This window comes from Vipera ursinii (genome assembly GCF_947247035.1).
Source record: "Vipera ursinii genome assembly, chromosome: 9".
In the NCBI taxonomy this organism is placed as follows: Eukaryota; Metazoa; Chordata; class Lepidosauria; order Squamata; family Viperidae; genus Vipera; species Vipera ursinii.
This window is the reverse complement of record NC_139523.1, coordinates 24,979,210-24,999,231: the sequence shown is the minus strand read 5'-3', so window position 1 is coordinate 24,999,231 and position 20,022 is coordinate 24,979,210. Positions and strand designations below refer to the sequence as shown.

The following is a 20,022-nucleotide window of genomic DNA, read 5'->3' as shown; positions in this document are numbered from 1 at the left end:
GTCAGCCCCACCTCTTCGCGTTTGGCACGGTTAAAAGGCAGGGGTGGATGGGGGACCACGCGGAGATGCCCGAGCTGTGCAAACCGCCCTGGGAAGCCTCGCCTGGGCTATTATTCTTGGGGGGCTTTGGGTGTGAAGCCTCCAGAGCGGCTTGAAGAGTTTTGGGCTGTGGGAGAAGCTGCTTTTTGGTGCAGGTAGTCCTCGACTTACAACCATTCGTTTAGTGACCGTTCTACGTTACAGCGGCCCTGTCAAAAATGACATATGACCATTTTTCACACTTATGGCCATTGCAGCATCCATTCGTGGTCACGTGTTCAAAATTCAGATGCATGGGCAACTGACTCGTACTTATGACGGTCGATGTGTCCCAGGCTCCCCTTTTGCGACCTTCTGACCAGCAGAGTCGATGGGGAAGACAGATTCGGTCAACAACTGTGTTGCTAACTTAACAACTGCAGTGATTCCCTTAACAACTGTGGCAGGAAAGGTTGTAATACGGGGCAAAACTCAAAACAGTTGTCTTGCTTAGCAACAAAACGTTGAACTCAGTTGCGGTTGTAAGTCGAGGATTACGTGTATTGCCTCTGACCAGGTGCGGCATGGAGGGAGGTGAGCCGGGCAGGCCGTTGCGCCTTTTCCCCTCACCTGGGGATTCCTGCGGAGCCGGCTTTTCTCACCTCGGAGCCCCAGGCAGGCTCAGGGTTTCCCTTCCCTCAGCCGGGCTTTGCCTCAGCCGCTCTCTGGGCCTTGAGCCAGGGCTCCTTGTGCTAAGTTTCCTTTTCCTTTTGGGTTGTCATTTCTGCCATCTTTGTGTTTTTTTAAAAAAAAATCAACAGTTTATAAACTCTACTGAGAGTAAGATGGCGTACACTATAAACTCACATTATTTAAATTTAATTAATTAAATGGTTGCCGGAATTGGATATGCCTAGTCTAGTGGAAAGAACGACTGGGGTGGCATGATAATATTTGAGGGGCTGCCACGAAGAAGAAGAGGTCAACCCATTTTCCAAAGCACCTGAAAACAGGAGAAGAAGTCACGGCTGGAAGATTATCAAAGAGATATCAAACCTAGAACTAAGGAAAAATTTCCTCATATTTAGAACAATTAACCAGTGGAACAACTTGCCCTCAGAACATGTGGGTGCTCTAACACTGGAGGTATTTAAGAAGACCTTGGACAAGCATTTGTCTGAAATGGTCTAGGGCACGGGTGTCAAACTCGCCGAGTCACATGATGGGTCACAATGTATCATGACTTTTTTTGCATTGCCAGAGCTGGGGTGGGCACAGCCTCCATATGATGCAACTGGCCGGCAGTTTGACACCCCTGGTATAGGGTCTCTTGCTTGTGCAGGGGTTGGACTAGAAGACCTCCAAGGTCCCTTCCAGCTCAGTTATTCTGTATTTAAATTTTCACAGGTGGATAATTGGGGGTGGGGGAGTAGACCAGCAGTCCCTTTGATTCTAGGTGAGCTAAGTGTGCTTTACAAAATGTCCCCCACTGCCTCTTTAGTTTTAAGCCAGCCGATAAGATCATCAGCCTGTAAGCCTCTTTCAAGAATTTAGTTTTGGCTCACAGGTTTGAAGTGAATCTCTCATATTTATAATCTGCAAACTCAATTTCTGATTGTTTCTGACTATTAATGCCTAGATAGTCGTGCCTCTCTGTACATCAGAGAAATTTTAGGGCTGGAGAAGCTCAACTTCTACAGTTTACAAGCGTTAAGTGTGGAAAAAAAACCCTCTACTAAAGTGATTATGGGGTGTAGTTAGCTGGTATTTCATTTTGCATAAACTATACTATCCCAGAAAAAGACCAGTCTGAATCTTTGAAACTCTGCTTTGCAGCTTTTTGTTGAAGGCTCTGCTTGCTATTTAAAGTAAATTTAGATCTGAGAATGCTCTGGCAGATAAAAGTCTTGGAAAATTTAGAACATGAATGGAGGAGGTGATCTGTTTCAGGATGAGTCCAGAGTAAGATTTTGGCACCTGTAAGTGGGACAGGTGTAGGCTCCGTATCTCAATATAAGCTCCATATATTGGTGTGGTATATTAGTCTAGGCTCACTTTCATATTTAAGGATCATTTGTCTGCTTGAGGTTGTGATTGTAACTTCTGTACGTTCTGTAATAAGGAATTTCAGGATATTTTGGTCATATACCGATGTTTGTGAAATTGTTCTGAATTCTATGCTCCAAAGAGGCCAGTACCATTTTTTTTTCTTATTATATACAAGGTGATTCAGGCATTTTGTTTATAAAGATCCGTATAAAGGCAAGTTTTGTCTTGTTTCTCAGCACTTTCCGCCTCTGATTTATGCCTTGAACATGTCACCAAAAATGCAGAGGTTTGTATCCCAGGATAATTGATTTACTGATAGACTCAGAATGTTTCAGAAAATGAGCAGTCTGTCTAAAGACTGGTCTCCGGTTGTTGTCCTTATTCTGATGAGATGATTCTTCTGAGTCCCATTACAAACTTGGAATCACTTCAAAAGAAACCAGGATCTCTCTTCAAGGAAACAAGGAAAAGAAAGCCAAAGAAGCAGAAGATTAAACAGTTACTATATCTGGAATGTTTCGAGAGGGGCGGTACCGTTGCCAGCTTGTGCTTACTGCATTTATATACGGAAGAACGCTCAGTTGCCACTTTATTTGTTTCTCTTAGAAATAAGAGTTCTTTCCTGTTAAAAGTTACAAACATGTTGCTTCATTTTTTACAAAAGGGTTAGAATTCTTGGTCCAGTGGTCAAACGTGTTTCAAAGGAGACTTTTCCAGAAATCTTCAGGTTCAGATTTAGGGAGTGTGATTTTCATAGCCTGGAAAAATGCTTCCAGGGTGAAAAAGTCAATACAGGACATTTTGAAAGCCAAGAAGGATATACTTTTCTTTTGCCAATGAAAACATTAGTTAATCCAAGCTATGTCCTTAAAAAATGCTCAACTTCTGATAACAGAGCAGACCTGTTAGTTGCCTAAATATATTGCTCTTTAAGTCTTGTAGGTGAGAATTTGAAAAAACGCTCTGGAACATAATTCAGTGGTAAGGCAGACATACCTACATGGGGTACGTCAAATATTACCAGATGTTTTGCTTTGGATTAGAATTTTTTTTCCTGAAGTATTTTCTAAATGCCTTTGTTTTGCATTTCTCTACAAAGAATAGAAATTGTTTTTAAAAATCTTTCAGAAGAGGATTCCTGCTCTTTGATCATAATAACCAAGTCCCTTCTCCGTCTTGGGCCAGCCAGAAGATGGCAAGCAGGAGCTTTCTTGCTGCCTTATTCCAAATCCCGGGAAGTGGTTGATTATGTAAGGCAGTCAAAACCCATTCCCTCTGAATGGCGGAATGTGATGTTGAGGCTTTTTCAATTAATGAAAGAGCAAGCAAGGAGGTAAGCCTGCTAAGGGGCATACAATTATTTGTGCCCTAAATAAAGTTGGATATTAATACAAAAATTTTTATTTCAGTAAGTATTAATTCTTTGTTCCAGTATTTCTCAACCTTGCCAGGTTGAAGTCCACACGTCTTCAAATTACCAAGGTTGAGAACTCCCAGAATCCCCAGCTATGCTGGCTGGGGAATTCTGGGAGTTGAAGTCCATACATCTTCAAACTGCCAAGGTTGAAAAACACTGCTTTATTCTGTTTAAATAAATCCACCATTCCTAATAGTAAAATTACCTAAATCAAAAACCTAAGTATTTCTGATTATAGCAGGGGTGTCAAATAGGCCGGATGTGTCGTGCCGAAACTGTGCCCACCCCATTGCCGCCAATGGAAAAAAAGTTGTGATACATCAGGACACATCATGTGACGTTGCAAGTTTGACACCCCTGGATTATTGGCTTTAAAAATAATATGCAGTTGTATATAAAGGCAGGGGCAAATAGTAGAAATTGTAGATTGCCATTAACTTTTTTTTGTTAAATTGGAGGGGACAGGGCAATTTTTGCACATGGGTGTGTTTTGAGATACACTGTGTGTTATTTCCACATGTATGATAGTAATACATTGGCTACAATGATTGGCATTCTGGATTTGACTGCAGGGATTTTTAAAAAGGGATAGTATGAGGCTGATCCAAGAAGGAGCATTTAACGGAACAGCAATCAAGGTAGATTTAACTTCAGCTCTGATGACCCTCAGACTGCTGGCTAAAAGATTACAGGCAGGGCAATATAATCCATCTGGAGAGGTTCCAGGTGTGGGGGGGTCTTTTCTGCCTGCTGCCCTCTCATTCTTCCATTGTGAAGCCACATCCAGCACCCCTCTTTTTCTCTTGGGTTCTATATTTATTTTATTTATTTATTACATTTATATACCGCCCTTTCCCGAAGGACTCAGGGTGGTTTACAGGGTTATTAAAAACAAAAATACAAAAGTTAAAAACAAATTTAAAAAATTATATTCGTCCCTGAATAAGTAAAACCCCAGTTAAAATTAAAATTAAAATTAAAATTCTCAGCCTGGGCCAGAGAGCTCGAAGAGCCAGGTCTTCAGGTCCCGGCGGAACGAACGGAGGTCGGGGGCAGTCCTAAGTTCCGCGGGCAGCTGGTTCCAAAGGGCAGGCGCCCCCACTGAGAAGGCCCTACCCCTGGGTGTCACCCGCCGGCAATCTCTTACCGGCGGCACCCTGAGAAGGCCCTCCCTGTGGGAGCGCACTGGACGAAGGGATGCCGGCAGCAGGTGTTCCCTCAGATATTTCGGACCCAAGCCATATATTACCAACAGAAGTGAAATAAGAGAAGAGAGCTGAGTTTTTTGAGGAAAAATCCCCATGATAGATGTCGGAAAACAAACTGATGGAGAAATGTGACGCTGTATTCTATGTGCCAATTTTTTCCAAACCTTTCTGAAGCGTCTCGATTTTTCTCACTTGTATGAAAAAATGTTAAAGCCTGAGTGGGAGAAAGAGAAACAAAAGGTATTTTAAGCCTGAGTGGAGAGTCTCTCTCTTTTTCTTTCTTTCTTTCTTTTTTGCAGAGTCTTACTGTTCTAAATTTGACAATTTGTAGAGCATGGAAAGAATAAAATTGCCTGCTCCTCCTATATATCTATAATGATATATTTGGAACTAAGCCAGGGGCATAAGAAAAATATACTTTGTTCTAGGGGTTGCAGGCTTGGGATAATGCTGCTAGAATTTTTCTTGCCTCTAAAATACTGGGCTTCCTCCTTGAAACACCAGTTCAAAAAAAGAACTTTTTTGTAAAAAAAAAAAAAGGCTGTGGTAAGGAATCTTATCCCCCAATCAAATTCAAATGTAAACTGATGTGTGACAGAAGTCTCAGTGGCCTCTGCCTCTTGGCTATGTCGTTCATGGGGTAGGTGGCATTTTAGATTTTTTTTTTTTTGCCTATATGTCAGACATGTTGGCAGGGGCATGCCCGAGCGACCTTTTAGGTCACTGCTTTGCCTAGAAGGAGCACAGGACAAAATGCTTGGGAACCTCGCTGGCTGAGGAATTATGGGATTTGAAGTCCACAGGTCATAAAAGGGCCATCATTCCCCACCCCTGTTGCGAACAATCCAGGGAAGCTGCGTCCTTGGGAGAAGTGAAGAGGAGCAGAGAGCAAGGTGGGCCTTCCGCCTCTTCGCACCTGCTTTACCGAGGGAGCGACCAGCGAGCTGGCACTTCCCAGGTGCAGGTGCCCGTTTGAGCTGGACTGGAGCCACGGCTGCTGAGTGGAAAATTCATTAATAACAGCGGGAGCTTCTCCTGGGACAAAGTAAAGCCTGCTTAAACAATTTTAAGTAATGGCTCTGCTCCGTGCTAATGAAAATTAGCAGCAAGGCAGTGAGTTCTGTCCCATTTTGCTTCTCTTCCACCCACCCCATCATCCCACATGTGTGTTTAGGGGAGAGAATACTCTGTAATTCTAGTAATGATGTAAAGAAGTAATTAAGGGTCTTGCTCAGTTAGCTTGCAGTTTAATTACCACCAGAGTAATTATTTGGCAAAGCAGTGTTGCTGCTGCCACCAGTCCTTTGACAGGATGACTCTCAACTGGGAGGTCTGCGTAAAAACTGGGGGAGGACCCTGGTCTGAAAGGTCCAACCTGGGTGCAGCTTTTGAAGGGCCTAAACGATCTGGGGGAGGACCCTGGAAGGCTTCAGAACATTTCGGGGGACAGCAGGCTGAGACTCCTTCGTGGGGTCGAGCTGCATTTAAGGGTGCCTGTTTTCATTTGGGTTTAAGGTGTCACCTGGCGATTTCTGAGGACCCCCCTAGTCAGATCTTGACCGAAACAGCTTTGGAGGAGACTGCGGCATCGTCCTCGGCAGCGAGTGAAAGTGGTCTGGATCAGTGTTGGGGCTTTTGGGGAGGCCGCTGCCTAAAACCTCAGCCGCTATTGGTCAGCTTAAGGTGAACTGGACTAAATGGGCCACTGGTCTTAAGTCTATTTCTCTACCACCTCAGTTTTCCCACTGCTGTGATACGGGCTGCATGCCAATCACTGCTTGGGGTGCGATACAGATGTGAGCGGTTTACTTATTCTTTTCTGTTGGAATTTTTGGTTCCATTTCTGGAATTGAGACCCATTGGCTGAGGAAGTGGAACTCTAGGCTAGGAGGTACAAGCTCTGTGAGACGAGTGGGTGAATCGTATTGGAAACCTTAAAAAGTGTTGCATACTCCAGCCGGTGTGTCTGTGCCTTTCATGCTTCCGACTGGGGAAATCTTGGGTCCCTCTGCATTCCTGGCGTGCCTGCCTTATCCCCTCTCTCTCCAGGGCCCGTCTTCTCCAGGCACTGCCTGCAGCCGAATTAACCAGGCCTGCTTGCATCTCCCAGGGCGGCTGGTTTCCTGCAGCTTGGCTGGGTGGGTGCCGATGGCCCATCTTGGCCTCCCAGGGAAGGGAAGTGCAGGGAGAGTTGAAGGCAGGAGGGTCCCTGGACGTGAGACGTGCCTGAGTGTGCAGCACTTCTCCGATCTGTGCTGTTTGTTTGCACCTCCTGTGAAGTGGTTTCGTGATTCTTTCTGTGGCTGCTTTGTTATTTCCCAGGGGCCCCGGCAACTTTAGTGGAGCTGGCTTTCTGGGTCAGATGAGGATGGAGACGAAGAGGGATTGAGCTGGGGGCTTTGAGGAAAGCTGCCCGAAGGGTGTAGCTCTAGCAGTGGTAGCCATCCCCCTGCCCCATCATGTGGAAGGATGGCATGCCAGGGATGACCCCTGTATGAGGAAGGCGCTGCTGCGGTGGTTGTGATTGTTGTGATTGTGATACTTCGTGCCAGGAACACTTGTGGCTGTCAAGTGTATCTTTGTGATAAGGAGTGAAGTTGGTTAGGAAGATCTGCAAAGCTTCACTCTCTGCTGATGAACATGGTGGGGTAGTTTTTAATCTCTTAGCTTCTCCTGGCCTCTGGCTGCTTTCCCCTTACCCATATTTCAGGGAGGCTACTTAGAAACAGTGAGGCATAGAAGGAGGCTGCATAAAATTAAGGACACATGGAGGAAACCAGGAAGTGCATGGAAATAATTCTACTGGGATAAATATAAATTGGATTTCAGTCATGGTCTTGAGGACAGAATCTGTTAGAAAGTTGTAAAGTAAACAGGCTTTACAGCTCTTGTAAACTGTAGACATCCTTCCCCCCCCCAAAAAAAAGCCTTTGGAGAATTGTGCGTATGAGAATTATGTGTGTGTTGAAAAGACTGAAATGTAAGGAAAGGCTGGTCTTGATTATATCACTTTCACTTGTATTTTAAATTAATTATTTGCTTTACCCCAGAACAGGTTTTTCAGGAGGGATTTTGAGACCTTCTAGAGAAGGGTCCACAAATGGGTGATGGGTTTTATGTTTCAAAATTGTTAGAATCACATTCTTGTTTGAAACATATCCTGTTTCCCCTTGCTTTATCTAATAGAGCAAGGGCCTCCAAACTTGGCAACTTTGAGACTTGTGGACTTCAACTCCCAGAATTCTTCAGCCAGCATGGAAAAGGTGACTCAAGGTAGTTCATGGAGACACAAATAACAATACAACTTGTGAAAACCCACAGCTTGAGTTCAGAGGTATTTCCTGGACTCCATTTTATTTTTATGTTAGAATCAAACTTGCTATGCAGATGTAAATCTTGACAACCGTCGTGTTTGACTGGCTATAATAGGGCTGGCCTACTAGAAGCAATGATTGTACAGTAAAGTAGGCAGGGAGATTTCTTGAAAGTACGTCAGTCTTAGGAGGTCTGTGAATAATGTGGGGAAAAAGGACATTTTCTGATTCCCCCCCCCACCCGTCTCTTTCTGGGCCTTGCAATTACTTCATTTTCAGGTAAGATGTCTTTGCTTCTATGATTGATGAAATACTATCACATAGCAAGAGAAAATAACTGAAAATGTCTCAGGTTCCGTTTCACAGTCATATTAAAAGCTTTGAAAACTGTAGCGATCTGGCTGATATCTTTTTGAGGACAGAATCTTCCCTGGGAGGTAGGCAGGAGAAGTAGACCTTCATCCTGGGCTTTCCTGTGCATGGTCCAATATACAGGTAGACTTTTAAAAAGAGAATTAACGCTAGCTGCAAGCTCTGCTGCCAGATTGCATTACTGTCATCATTACCTCAAATTCCTTTTGGAGGCCGCTGGATTATCGGCAAGGGAAGAGGAATTTTCAGCCACTTTGTGACTGCTTGAATACTTTGACCTCACTGTCACTGGGGATGGCGCTGCCATTTACAGGGGGAGGTAGAGGTGAAACATTTTGTCCGTCTGACTCTGGATGGTTTTGAATGCGGGCTGAAGTAAACGTTATCCCCAAAATACAGTGTTTCCCAACCTTGGCCACTTGAAGACGTGTGGACTTCAACTCTCAGAACTGAATCCTCCAGAAAGCTGAGTTAGCATTTTGGACAGGGTGATGTGCAGGCATTTTTCTGAGATTGTTCCTTTCTTTGAGGCAATTGTGGGTTAGCAGACAGATCTGCTTGGCCACACAACAGAAGCTGCGGAATTCAACAGCTGATAATCACTTCCCAGGATTTTATTCATCTATTTTATTAATTTTATTTGCTGCACATCTCGCCACAAGGTGACTCTCTTTGCAAATATTTTGCAGATGTTTTGTCACTTCTGCTGTTTTGCAGAGCAGCCAGGAACTTGGATCTTTTTTGCCTTTGCAGTTGGAGAGCTAATTTACCAATTTTCAGACTGTAATGAATACAATTCCTGGAAAATCATAGCACAATATATTTAATCTCACCTCGTAATTTAAAGAGACTAGATTTATACAACAATCCTTGCCCTGAATTTCCAGTTTTCTCTGGTGATTTAGTCCTGGTGTTCTGGGGTCAAGTCATGCAGAAGTGATTGGTAACATGTAAAAAACTGTTCTCCCCTCCAGGCTGAGGTTCTCCTGGGAGGGCTGGCTTCTTTTAAAGGGGGGGGAGGCCCTTTGGGGCTGCCTGGGCAGAGGGGGAGGACAACTTGGCCTGGGCCTTTAAGCAACTTGTCCCCTCCCCTCTGGATTGCCTATTTTAGGGTGAATGTCTCTGGAGAGTCTCCGTCATGCGGGTCGTGGTTGCCCCAAAGATGCTTTTTCAAGAAGCAACTGGACTTCCTTGGTTTTTTCCTTGAAGATGTTTTGCTTCTCCTCCAAGAAGCTTCTTCTGTCAAGTTTCCTAACATCGAATGTTATTGCTTGACATCTTCAGTTACGGAGTTGCTAGATTAGATTCCTGCCTTCTGGGATGCCCACATGGGTCACTTGGAATTGCCCCTTTGCGAGGATCCAGCCCAATTGGCTGCCTGCTCTCCATCTTCTGGCATCTGGCCTTCATCCTTCCCCTAATCCTCCTCCTCCTCCCCCCCCTCTTTGATGGGTAACCATCAGCTGCTGCCCATTGGCTGTTTTGGTTTCAAACACTGCCGCCTCATTGGCTGCAGGCTGAAATCTCAGGAGTGGGCGTGATGGCTTTTTAACCCTTTTCTCTTCTGCTGGGATCACAGGCAGGAGTGCCAAAACTCTCCAGGAAAACAATCACAAAGAAATCAGACGGCCCGCTTATGAGGGAGGGGGTGTTACATGTTTTGTGCCAGCCATGGCAGTTCCCCAAATAGGTCATCAGATGGAGCAAAGAGGCTTCTTTGCTCCCCTGCAGCAGCCCCATTGGCGAGAGAGTTTTATGGCTAGGGAGGGGCCGAGACCCCCCATAAATACCTCTGCCCAGGGGCTGCTTCTTTGTTCTAGCTCTGCTTCTCTTTCTATCTATCTTCTATCTTACAAGCATGGATGCTTCCATGCCATATAGCTCTTTTTATATAACCTGTCGATGAATAAAGCTTCATAATGACTGCATCTATGCATTCTGCCTATTTCGCTTGGAAGCACCTTAACGTTCCATCGATCTCTTGTGAAAGCTGCTTCACAAGTTGGTAGCAGAGAGGATGGTTAAAGGGAACGCTTCCAAAGCCTGCAGCTAATGCCTAGATTTGAAACTGAAATGGATGGCCGGGAATCGCAGATTGTGACCAGGAGTCTTCAATCAAGATTAACAGCTCTAGCCCCTGAAGCAAGCCCCGCTCCAGGTGAGAGCACAGATGGCCTCCTTCTGCACGCCACAGAGGGAAGCTTGGAAGTTTTACAGTCCGCCCAAGACTGTCAAGATGCAGCAGAAGCGCTCCGGGCCCAACGCAAGCAACGCGTGGATCAAATGTCTACACCAGAATGCAAGGAACTGCTTCTAAAACTCCTTGAAGTACAGGAGACCCCACAAGCCTCTCCACGAAGGACATCAGTGCAGAAGGACTATGGATGCCGGGTAAGCCCCCCCTCAGCCATCACGAGGCCCCTCAATATGGCGCCTGCCACCCTGAGTAACCCCGGGACCCCAGGGCTTTCGGCGCGAAATACCCTGCCTAACCGCGACCTCCAGCTTCCTGGGGCAACAGGAAACAAGATGGCTGCGCCCAGGGAGACCGCATGGCCCGGCACAGGAAGCAAGATGGCAGCCCCCTGTGCGCCCACATTTTCTAACAAAGAAAGGCCTCAACTTAGTCTGGAGGCCCAGCAACCCCTGGCATCCTGCCATAGCAACATGCAAACTCCTGGGCTCTCTCCAGCAGAAACCCTCGTGAGCTATGATGGCAATAAGACTGCTCATTACCCCCCAAGGCCCCCGACCCTCTCTCCGGGGCCCCCAGCCTTCCCTTCGCCCCCGCCCAGGCGCTCTCCTTACTTGGCCTTCGGGGGGGGGTTGGCCCCCTCCTCCAGCAACGTGTTTTTGGGTCCTATGCATGGGTTCACATCCCCAAGCAGCTGCGGAAGAAGGGGAGATCTGTCTCCCAGAGACTGAGGTTCTTGGGCTACGCTCCTGGCTCCAAGGCCTACCGTTTCCTGGGAGAAGGGGGCAAGATTGTGACTTCCCAATCTGCCTCCTTCGAAGAGGACTCCAATTGGGCCCAGATACACTCCAATGATCTGAGCCCATATATCAACCGTCCCAACAAGGGCACACCAACTACGACATCACCTGAGACGTCCACATACCCTGCCACCGACGAAAGTGTGGAACAAGACGAAGATGTCATCCCACCTGGTTCAGATGGGGAGGATGAGCCGTCCAGTTCCCCAGCAACGCCTCAGAAACCCGCGGAAGAAAAAGGCGGTGAGTGGCAGAAGGTAAGGAGGTCAAAGCGGTTCAACAAAGGCATCCCGCCAAAGAGAATTGACATTGGGCACATCGCATCTGTTAACAGCGTTGTGGTCACCCCAAAATCCTTCTCTGACATCCAGGAGCTGCCCATCGAAGAACAGGAGAAATGGCAGCTCGCGATGGAGAAGGAAATGCAGAGCTTAAAACAACTCAAGGTCTTCACCCCCCAGCAACCTCCAAAGGAGAGGAAAGTCATTGGCACAAGGTGGGTTTACAAGGCAAAACCACTTGCCAATGGCCTCTACCTGTATAAGGCCCGTTTGGTAGCTCAGGGATTCGCCCAACGCTATATGGAAGACTATGGCGAGACATACTCTCCAACTGTCCGGGCAGAGAGCGTCAAGACCGCCCTCGTGACTGCAGCTGCTCTGGGGGAGGAAGTCTTCCAATTCGACATCCAGACGGCTTACCTCCACGCCAAATTGGACCGGCAGATCTACGTGAAGGCCCCTCCTGGCTACCAGCAAGAAGGGGAAAATACATGGTTACTTCACAAAGGGTTATATGGTCTCAAGCAGTCAGGGAAACTATGGTATGACTGCCTTAGAAAAAGTTTAGAACGAGTTGGCTTCACTGCATCCCGTGCAGATAAATGTGTTTTCACACGCAACTCAAAGGGTACCACAGAAAGGGTGTTAGTTTATGTGGATGACCTACTATATGTAGGACCTGACAAGGAAGGGTGTGATGAATTTGCCAAGGCCCTGGAAGAAAAGTTTACTTTGAAATCTTTGGGGCGGGTTGATAAGTACTTGGGTGTGCATATTTTGGCCACTAAGGGGGGGTTCGCTCTATCTCAAAAAGAAAAGATAGAGGAGTTATTGGCCAAATGCAAAATGGCAGAATCTAATCCTACGCACAGCCCAATGCAAAGCGACTTTTACAACCATACTCACAAGGACGGTCCTGAGTTCACAGATAATACGCTTTACAGATCTGTGATTGGCTCCTTGCTATACATCAGCAATTGGAGCAGGCCTGACATAGCTTTAGCTGTAAATCTATTGTCCAGGCATGTGGAACACCCAAAGGAATTCCACTGGACTGCTGTTAAGAGGGTACTTAGGTACCTCAGGGGCACGACCGATGCCCTCCTTGTGCTGGAACCAGAGAAGGGGGAGACGGCCCAGCTCTCTGCTTACTCAGACGCAGACTGGGCTGGCGACACCAAAAGTAGGCGGAGCACTTCTGGTATCCTCATATTGCTAAATGGCTGCCCAATACATTGGCATGTTAGGCAGCAAAAATTTGTTTCTTGCTCCACGGCCGAGGCTGAATATGCCAGCCTGTCAGACACGGCCAATGATTTGACTTGGTTCAATGAGCTGATAACGAGTATCTGGGCAGCTCCTCCTCTGCCCATCCAAATTCTAGAGGACAACACAGCTGCCATTGCAATCTCGGAGGCTTATGCAGTAGGCTCTAGATCTCGCCACATAGACATACGCTATAAAAATGTCAGACAGCTTGTCAAAGAGGGTTTTATACGTGTAGAGCACTGTAACACAGTTGACCAGATAGCTGATCTGTTCACCAAACCTCTTCCCATTGACCGGCACAACCTTCTGTGTAAGCGTTTGTGTTTGGCCTTCTGAATGTTTTTATACATGTCTATGACACCTGCTTGCCCCTCACACACATTCACTGGTCCCTGTCATTGGCTGGCAAGAAGGGGAATTGTTACATGTTTTGTGCCAGCCATGGCAGTTCCCCAAATAGGTCATCAGATGGAGCAAAGAGGCTTCTTTGCTCCCCTGCAGCAGCCCCATTGGCGAGAGAGTTTTATGGCTAGGGAGGGGCCGAGACCCCCCATAAATACCTCTGCCCAGGGGCTGCTTCTTTGTTCTAGCTCTGCTTCTCTTTCTATCTATCTTCTATCTTACAAGCATGGATGCTTCCATGCCATATAGCTCTTTTTATATAACCTGTCGATGAATAAAGCTTCATAATGACTGCATCTATGCATTCTGCCTATTTCGCTTGGAAGCACCTTAACGTTCCATCGATCTCTTGTGAAAGCTGCTTCACAGGGGGTGTCCTGGGGAAGGGGGAGACTTTTAAAACTCTTGGGGCTTGGCTGTCCACTGGCACAAGAGAATGTACAACAAGCCCCAGGAGGAAGAAATTGGGAGACCCCCCCTGTCCCTCCCCCTTTAGGCTTTGGCACAGTTTTATTCCTTTGAGACTGGAATGCATTGAATTGTGTCTGTTCTGAAAAGACTGCCAAAATAATATTAAATATTAAATAATATGAAATAAATAAATAATTAAACTAATATTAAATATTAAAAATGTGTTTGTTAAATTCCACATATAATAAAGCATTGTCTTTTATATTTAGCATGATCTAAATATCATTAAAGGGATGTGGTGGCTCAGTGGGTTAGGACGTTGAGCCTGTCGATCTGAAGTTCGGCAGTTTGTCAGGTCGAATCCCGAGTGCCGCGTAACAGAGTGAGTACCTGTTACTTGTCCCAGCTTCTGCCAACCTAGTAGTTCGAAAGCACGTAAAAATGCAAGTAGAAAAATAGGGACCACTCCATTGGGAAGGTAACAGTCTTTGGCGTCTAGTCATGCCGGCCACATGACCACGGAGACGTCCTCGGACAAGCGCTGGCTCTTCGGCTTTGAAACAGAGATGAGCACCGGCCCCTAGAGTCGGAAACGACTAGCACGCATGTGCGGGGGAACCTTTACCTTTACCTTTTTAAATATCATTAAAGAGAGTAAGACAGTTTAATTTAAACAAATACTGGGTTTTTTAAAAAATATATACCGTACTTTCTTACTCTTGTTAGTTATATTTTAGGAATCTCCTGTCAAAACAGAAATTGAGGCCATTCCGAAATTTCAGCTGTGTGTTAGGTTATATTCTGGATGAAAGTCCGGCAGATGTGCATTTCTGGAAGTCTTTGTCAAGAAGAAATGGGAACTTTTCCCTTGGAGGATGAGGCTCCCCTGGCTAAAGTCTGCCTTGGGGGGTTTTCTCTCTTCCCTGCCCCGCTCCCTCCCTGGCCCGAGACTCCGGGGCGAGCCCTGGTTTCACCAGAGCCTGTGTCACAGGCAAGGAGTGTTGTTTGTGTGCTTCTGTGTGTGTGTGTGTGTGTGTGCGCGCGCGCGCGTGCGTGCAGGAGAGACTTTAAAACTATCTCTGTGTGTGTGTGCGTGTGCGTGTGCGTGCGTGCGCTTTCTTGAGATGGGATGGTAGGAAACAAAGAGGTTGGGGGCAATCGGGTAGCTTTTCCTTTGCAAAATAACAGCGGGTGGGAAAAACAAAATGGCTCTACACAGAAATGAGAGGCGGCTTATGTCACTTCGGTCACATCTGTAGTAGAGTAATAGGAACTTTTGAGCATGTGTGGAGAACTCCCCCCATCACGACCATATTCCAAAAGGTATCTGCGTTCCAGATGTTTGAACAAATTCAGCCTGAAGGGCTTCAGGTCTGAAGACCTTCAGAGAGCGGGCAACTGAGGGCTCTCCTCCTCTCTGTGGGTGCCTGCGTTCCTCAGCCACCGGGGGCGCTCTTTTCCTTTCCCCTCGCCAAGCAGGCCGTTGTGGGCCGGGCTTTGGGGTTGCAAGGCAGCGGAGGAAGGGAAGGAGTGTCCCCGCCTGGGTTGAGGATCTGTTGCTCAGCCTAGCCAGCTGACTCAAAGCAGAGAAGCAGGAGGGGGGAGTCTTCCCCCTACCTCTCCCTTCTGCCCCCCCAGCCCCCCAGTGAGTTCGCTTGGCAGGAAGTGCAGCGATGCAAGAGGTGAGTGAATGGGTGGCCCCCAGTTGTTCCCCTTTCCCCACGCCGCCTGGTAGGGGGAGGTCCTTCCCGAAGTGGGGGCTCTTCCCCTTTGCCCCGTTCTTTCTCCCCCCCCCACTTCCGCCTCCAGCCTTCGGCTTAAGACTAGGAGGGCCCTGGGCTGGGATTGGCTGGGCTGCCGCCCCTTGGAAGGCCCAGCGTGCCTCTCCTTAGGCACTGGGGGCACGGGCAGAGGGCACGCCCTTCTTTCACCCTTCTTTCGGCGTAGACGTCACGTCAACTGAACTTTACCGTCTGCAGAAATCGTCCACCTAAATACTCTAGGGGGCAAAAGACTCTCTTAAAACAGCTCCTGCTTCTTCTCTGGGGTTTATCTCTTTGTGCCTCTTGAAGTGGAGTTCTAAGAGTGGGAGGGAACAGAAGACCAGAACAAAGAGCTAAGGGGTAATTACGGCTTCCTTGGCCAGCTTGCCTGGCGCATCTGCCTTTGGGGGCCCAGAGGGGGGGGCTGGCCTTTGAGTGAGAACTTCTGCCTTCACTGAACCGCCAGGAGAAGGAAAGCTGGTGGGCAGCAGGGACCCTGTCTGCATCTGCAGCTACCCAGACGGTCATCAGTATATCGCAGGTGCAAGACGGTGATGAGGAAATTTGAGGAAGGGGCCGTAGAGGTAAGGAACAAAGAAGTTGATCAGGAGTAGGGAGACCTGGCTGAGGAGGAAGGACCAGGTCCTGCTTCTTCCCTCCTTCGCAGTTCAGGAAACTGCCTGATCAATACATTTTTCCTAGGCCGCTGTGTGGCTGTTTGTTCCTATTGGCTATTAGTCGTGGCTGCTGATAAGCCGAGGGCTTAATAAAGTTGGGTGGCACCTGTGGTCTGGCTTGCACATTTCACTGAGTCACCATGTGGTTTGTGTTGTTTCTAACTGTGTTTGATACATAAATTAATTTGTTTTGCTTACGTTTTCTGCCATCATGCCGCTGCCTTAAAACCCCCGCTTATCATTAGGATTTAGAATGAGTTGTACTGACAGAATAGGTGATGTGTTCCTGGAGTTTTGAATTTCTTTCTTTCTTTTTTTTTAAATCACACCTGATGTTTTACAGTGAAGCAGCTTATAAAGCAATTACAGATAAATCCCCGGCAGCTTAAAGATCCTGTCATAATCAATTTGTTTCTGAAATTCAGCCTTTTTTTTTTTAAGCGGAGCTCTCTGGAAGCTGAGCTTTTGAAACAGCTGGAATGCATTCCTAGTAGAATCTCCCAAATGGAGTATGCCGGGGACTGTGCTCAGCAAGCCATTAGTTTACAAATCATAGGAGAGTGGATCTCCCCTCCAAAAAGTTTGCCGACTAAAGTTGAAGAGACAGGAGGCGGTTGTGGAAGAATTTGTGTGTCTGTGTGCTTGTAAGCATGGTTGGGAAATAGTACAGGGTGAGTTTTGAGGAGAGGATCAGGAGGAACTAAGAAACCTGGGCAGGTGTTATATTAGGCACTGGGCATAAGAAGAGGGGGAAGGAGGCCGGGCCTGAGTGAGGAAGGGCAAGGCCGGCTCTGCTTGCCCGGGAAAGCTGCAGAGCCCCCAGGAAGAGAGAACCAGGCCGCCCTTCGATTTCATGCTAGGAGTGCCTTGCTCGGCTCCTGAGGTTAAAAAAGGCTTTGCGAGATCACGGTGGTTCTGGGCCCCAGCTGTTTATATTTAATTTGCAGGTTTGTTTCCTGCCTAGCAAGGGCTGGCTCTTCCCTTGCCACCTCCTCTGCCCCCTCCCCTCCCGGGACCGTGGCGCACAGAGGGCCCTGCCCCAGCGGAGCCCCAGAGGGAATTTCCATTCTGAGAGGGTCTTTATTACTGCCAGAGACCCCCGTCACGTTGGCTGGAGGATTTGCCCCTCTTTGGTGCAGGGTAGACTCCACCTTCCAAAGGGCGACCCTCTGCGCATGAAGCAGAGAGGAGAGAGCAGTTCAAAGGCCGGTCAGTAGGACGGGCATTTTGGCTAGAGCCAGGACTTCTGAGAGATGAGATGGGTGTGTGTGTGTGTGTGTGTGTCTTAAATGTCACAGGGCTTCTGCCCCTTTGCTGGAGAAATTTGTAGGGGAGACAGATAAACATGGCTCAGCTTCTAAGCTCTTCGGTTTCTTGTCCCAACACTGCCTTAGTTGTACCCAGGTCCTCCCGCGCAGGGGGTCTCCAAACCTGGCAACTTTAAGGCTTGTGGGTTTCAGCTGCCGGATGCTGGCTGGGGAATTCTGGGAGTTGAAGTTGCCAGGTTTGGAGACCCCTGCTCCAGAGGAAAGAAGACCCTTTGCTGGGGACAGCGTTGAGTGTTTGGCCTGCCTGTCACCGGGGAAGCAAGAGAGATCCTAGCAGATGAGTTGGTAGATGACAGTGGTCGGAGTCTGGGTCCTACCACTTACTAGAGGTTGGAGAGACTACTTTGTGGGAATACTTCTCATGCACCGTGCCTCTTGACTTTGCCTTAATGATTTGCCCATTCTGATAGGCAAGAGTTCCAACTTCCTACACACACAAAGCCAAACACACCCTCGGATTTTGAAACAAACATGTTTTGTCAGTCTTCTGGCTCATTCCATTTTGGTTTCTTTCTTTTTCCTGGTCAGGTTATATTTATCTGGTTATTCTTCCAGCCAGTGGCAAGATCTTAACTGCTGGGCGTACGCTTGGTGGATGTGGGTGTGCTCGGCTCTTGTGTTTATCCAAGCTTGTGAAAAAGTGCTGGTTATGGCTGACTAATCAAACAAGGCAGGCTGATAAGGGGAGTTTGACCTGGGGAAAGGCTGCTGGCTGCGACCAGCCGGGGTGGGAAGGGCCGAGGCTGGCTCTGGTTTAAAAGGGGCCTCTTTAGATGGAGGAGGGAGACGTGTCCTAGCCCTGGCCTCTCTGCCTGGTTAGCGTTCTCGGGATATTTCGGAATAGAATAGAGCCAGAAGGGACCTCGGAGGCCTTCTAGTCCAACCCCCTGCTCAAGCAGGAGACCCTATGCCACTTCAAACAGGTGGCTGTCCGGTCTCTTGCTGAAAACCTCCAGTGAGGGAGCGCCTACAACTTCTGGAGGCAAGGAGTTCCACTGATTGTTTTCACCGTCGGGAAATTTCTCCTTAGCCCCAGGTTGCTTCTCTCCTTGACTAGCTTCCGTCTGCTGCTTCTTGTCCTGCCTTCTGGTGGGGTGATCTGGGACATCCCAGAGCAGAAGAGAATCTGTCAGGAGCTGCACAGTCTCCCATCTATGGGGATTAAGTATCTGCCCCTCCCCGCTGTTAGGGACAAGACAGAAAAAAGATCCCACTGCTTTAATCGGTTCCAAGACTCCACGGGGTCTTTCCAGACCTCTTCAGGATTGTGGACTTCTGTTTGATCTTGTCCCTGCTCTTCTGCATTGCTGGGAGGAGAGGGTGGAAATAGGGTTCTTCCGGTATTTCTTCACTGCGTGCGTAACAAAATGAGATTTTGGTCTCCTGGTGAAGGCACCAGCTAGAAATCAGGGGGCTGGGAGTTCTAGTTCTGCCTCAGGCATTAAAGCCAGCTGGTGACTTCTCTCTCAGTCCAGCCCATCCCACAGGGTTTGACAGGTTGAAGAACTGCCCATCTCCCTCATAGAGATGGGTGGTTTGCCATCTTGAGTTATTTGTAACAATAAAAACAGGTGGCATCAAAACAATTGTGCCACAAGGATCCAACCTTGGCCACTTTTAAGACTTGTGGACTTCAACTCTCAGAATTCTGGGCGTTTAAGTTGCCGAGGTTGGACACCCCTAACTTGTGCTATAAAATAATACTTTTTTGGCAAATAATTCAGCCAGAAAAATTCATATTTTAAATGAATTTATTCCTCTGTTGTCCAGGCAGCCAACAGAATATTATCTTTTGAATCAGGAATTCAGTATTGCCATGGTTTGCTTGGCAATAGAAAGACAAATTAAGGAAACTCTTTTCTGATATTGAGGTCTGTCAGGGGGCTTCGCTCCCGGTCCCCTTACTCAGAGCGGCACTGCCTTCCAAAGCTGGGAGACCAGACTGACACTGACTGGCATCCTTTCAAGTGAGAATCTGGGGCTCGGTCACAACAGCCCCCTTTTGAGGTTTGATCTTGATCAGTTTTATTGTTTGCCAGACTGATTTGCTTCCTTGATTGCATCCTGTTCTGAGCTCACTAGATACAGAGTGACTTCTAAATACTTAAGTACATAAGAAAACAAGTAAGGAGACAGATGAGGACTATTTATTATTTATCAGATGGCACGTTCATATCACGTTTCAATAGGTAAAGATACAAAACATGAAATAGAAAGTCTAAATATTATAAATGTATGTCTAGATTACAGATATAACTTTTTGCTTCATTTGTCACAGCCAGGAAATCGGCAACGTCTTCACTCAAGTCTCTGACACTGTACGTTGGATAGTTTGTGGATAGTTTGCCTTTCGGACCCGTAGTCACAATTTAGTGATGATATTTTGCCCCCCTTAAATCAGTAGACCTTCCAGGACTGAGCTACACCACCTGGATGTGAGTTCTCCACGTGGCTGGATAGTGAGACAGAGGGCATATAAATTAAATAAATAAATGACTCCCTTTTCAGTCAGAGGGGGA

At 47.3% G+C, this 20,022-nt stretch overlaps 1 protein-coding gene across 5 annotated transcripts in view; it reads left to right on the top strand.

The window, feature by feature from the left end:
• PAK4 (p21 (RAC1) activated kinase 4) overlaps positions 1–20,022 on the top strand; it is a 41,529-nt gene that overhangs the window by 1,150 nt on the left and 20,357 nt on the right. The window contains exon 1 of one of the 5 annotated variants that reach the window (XM_083369906.1): positions 15,340–15,417. The exons of 2 other annotated variants lie outside the window; for them this stretch is intronic. The gene's annotated coding sequence lies outside the window, so the exon portion shown is untranslated. Of the gene's footprint in view, positions 1–15,339; positions 15,418–15,840; positions 15,859–15,895; positions 16,083–20,022 lie in introns of those variants that run through there. 2 more of the 5 variants (XM_083369907.1, XM_083369904.1) reach the window with 2 other exon arrangements.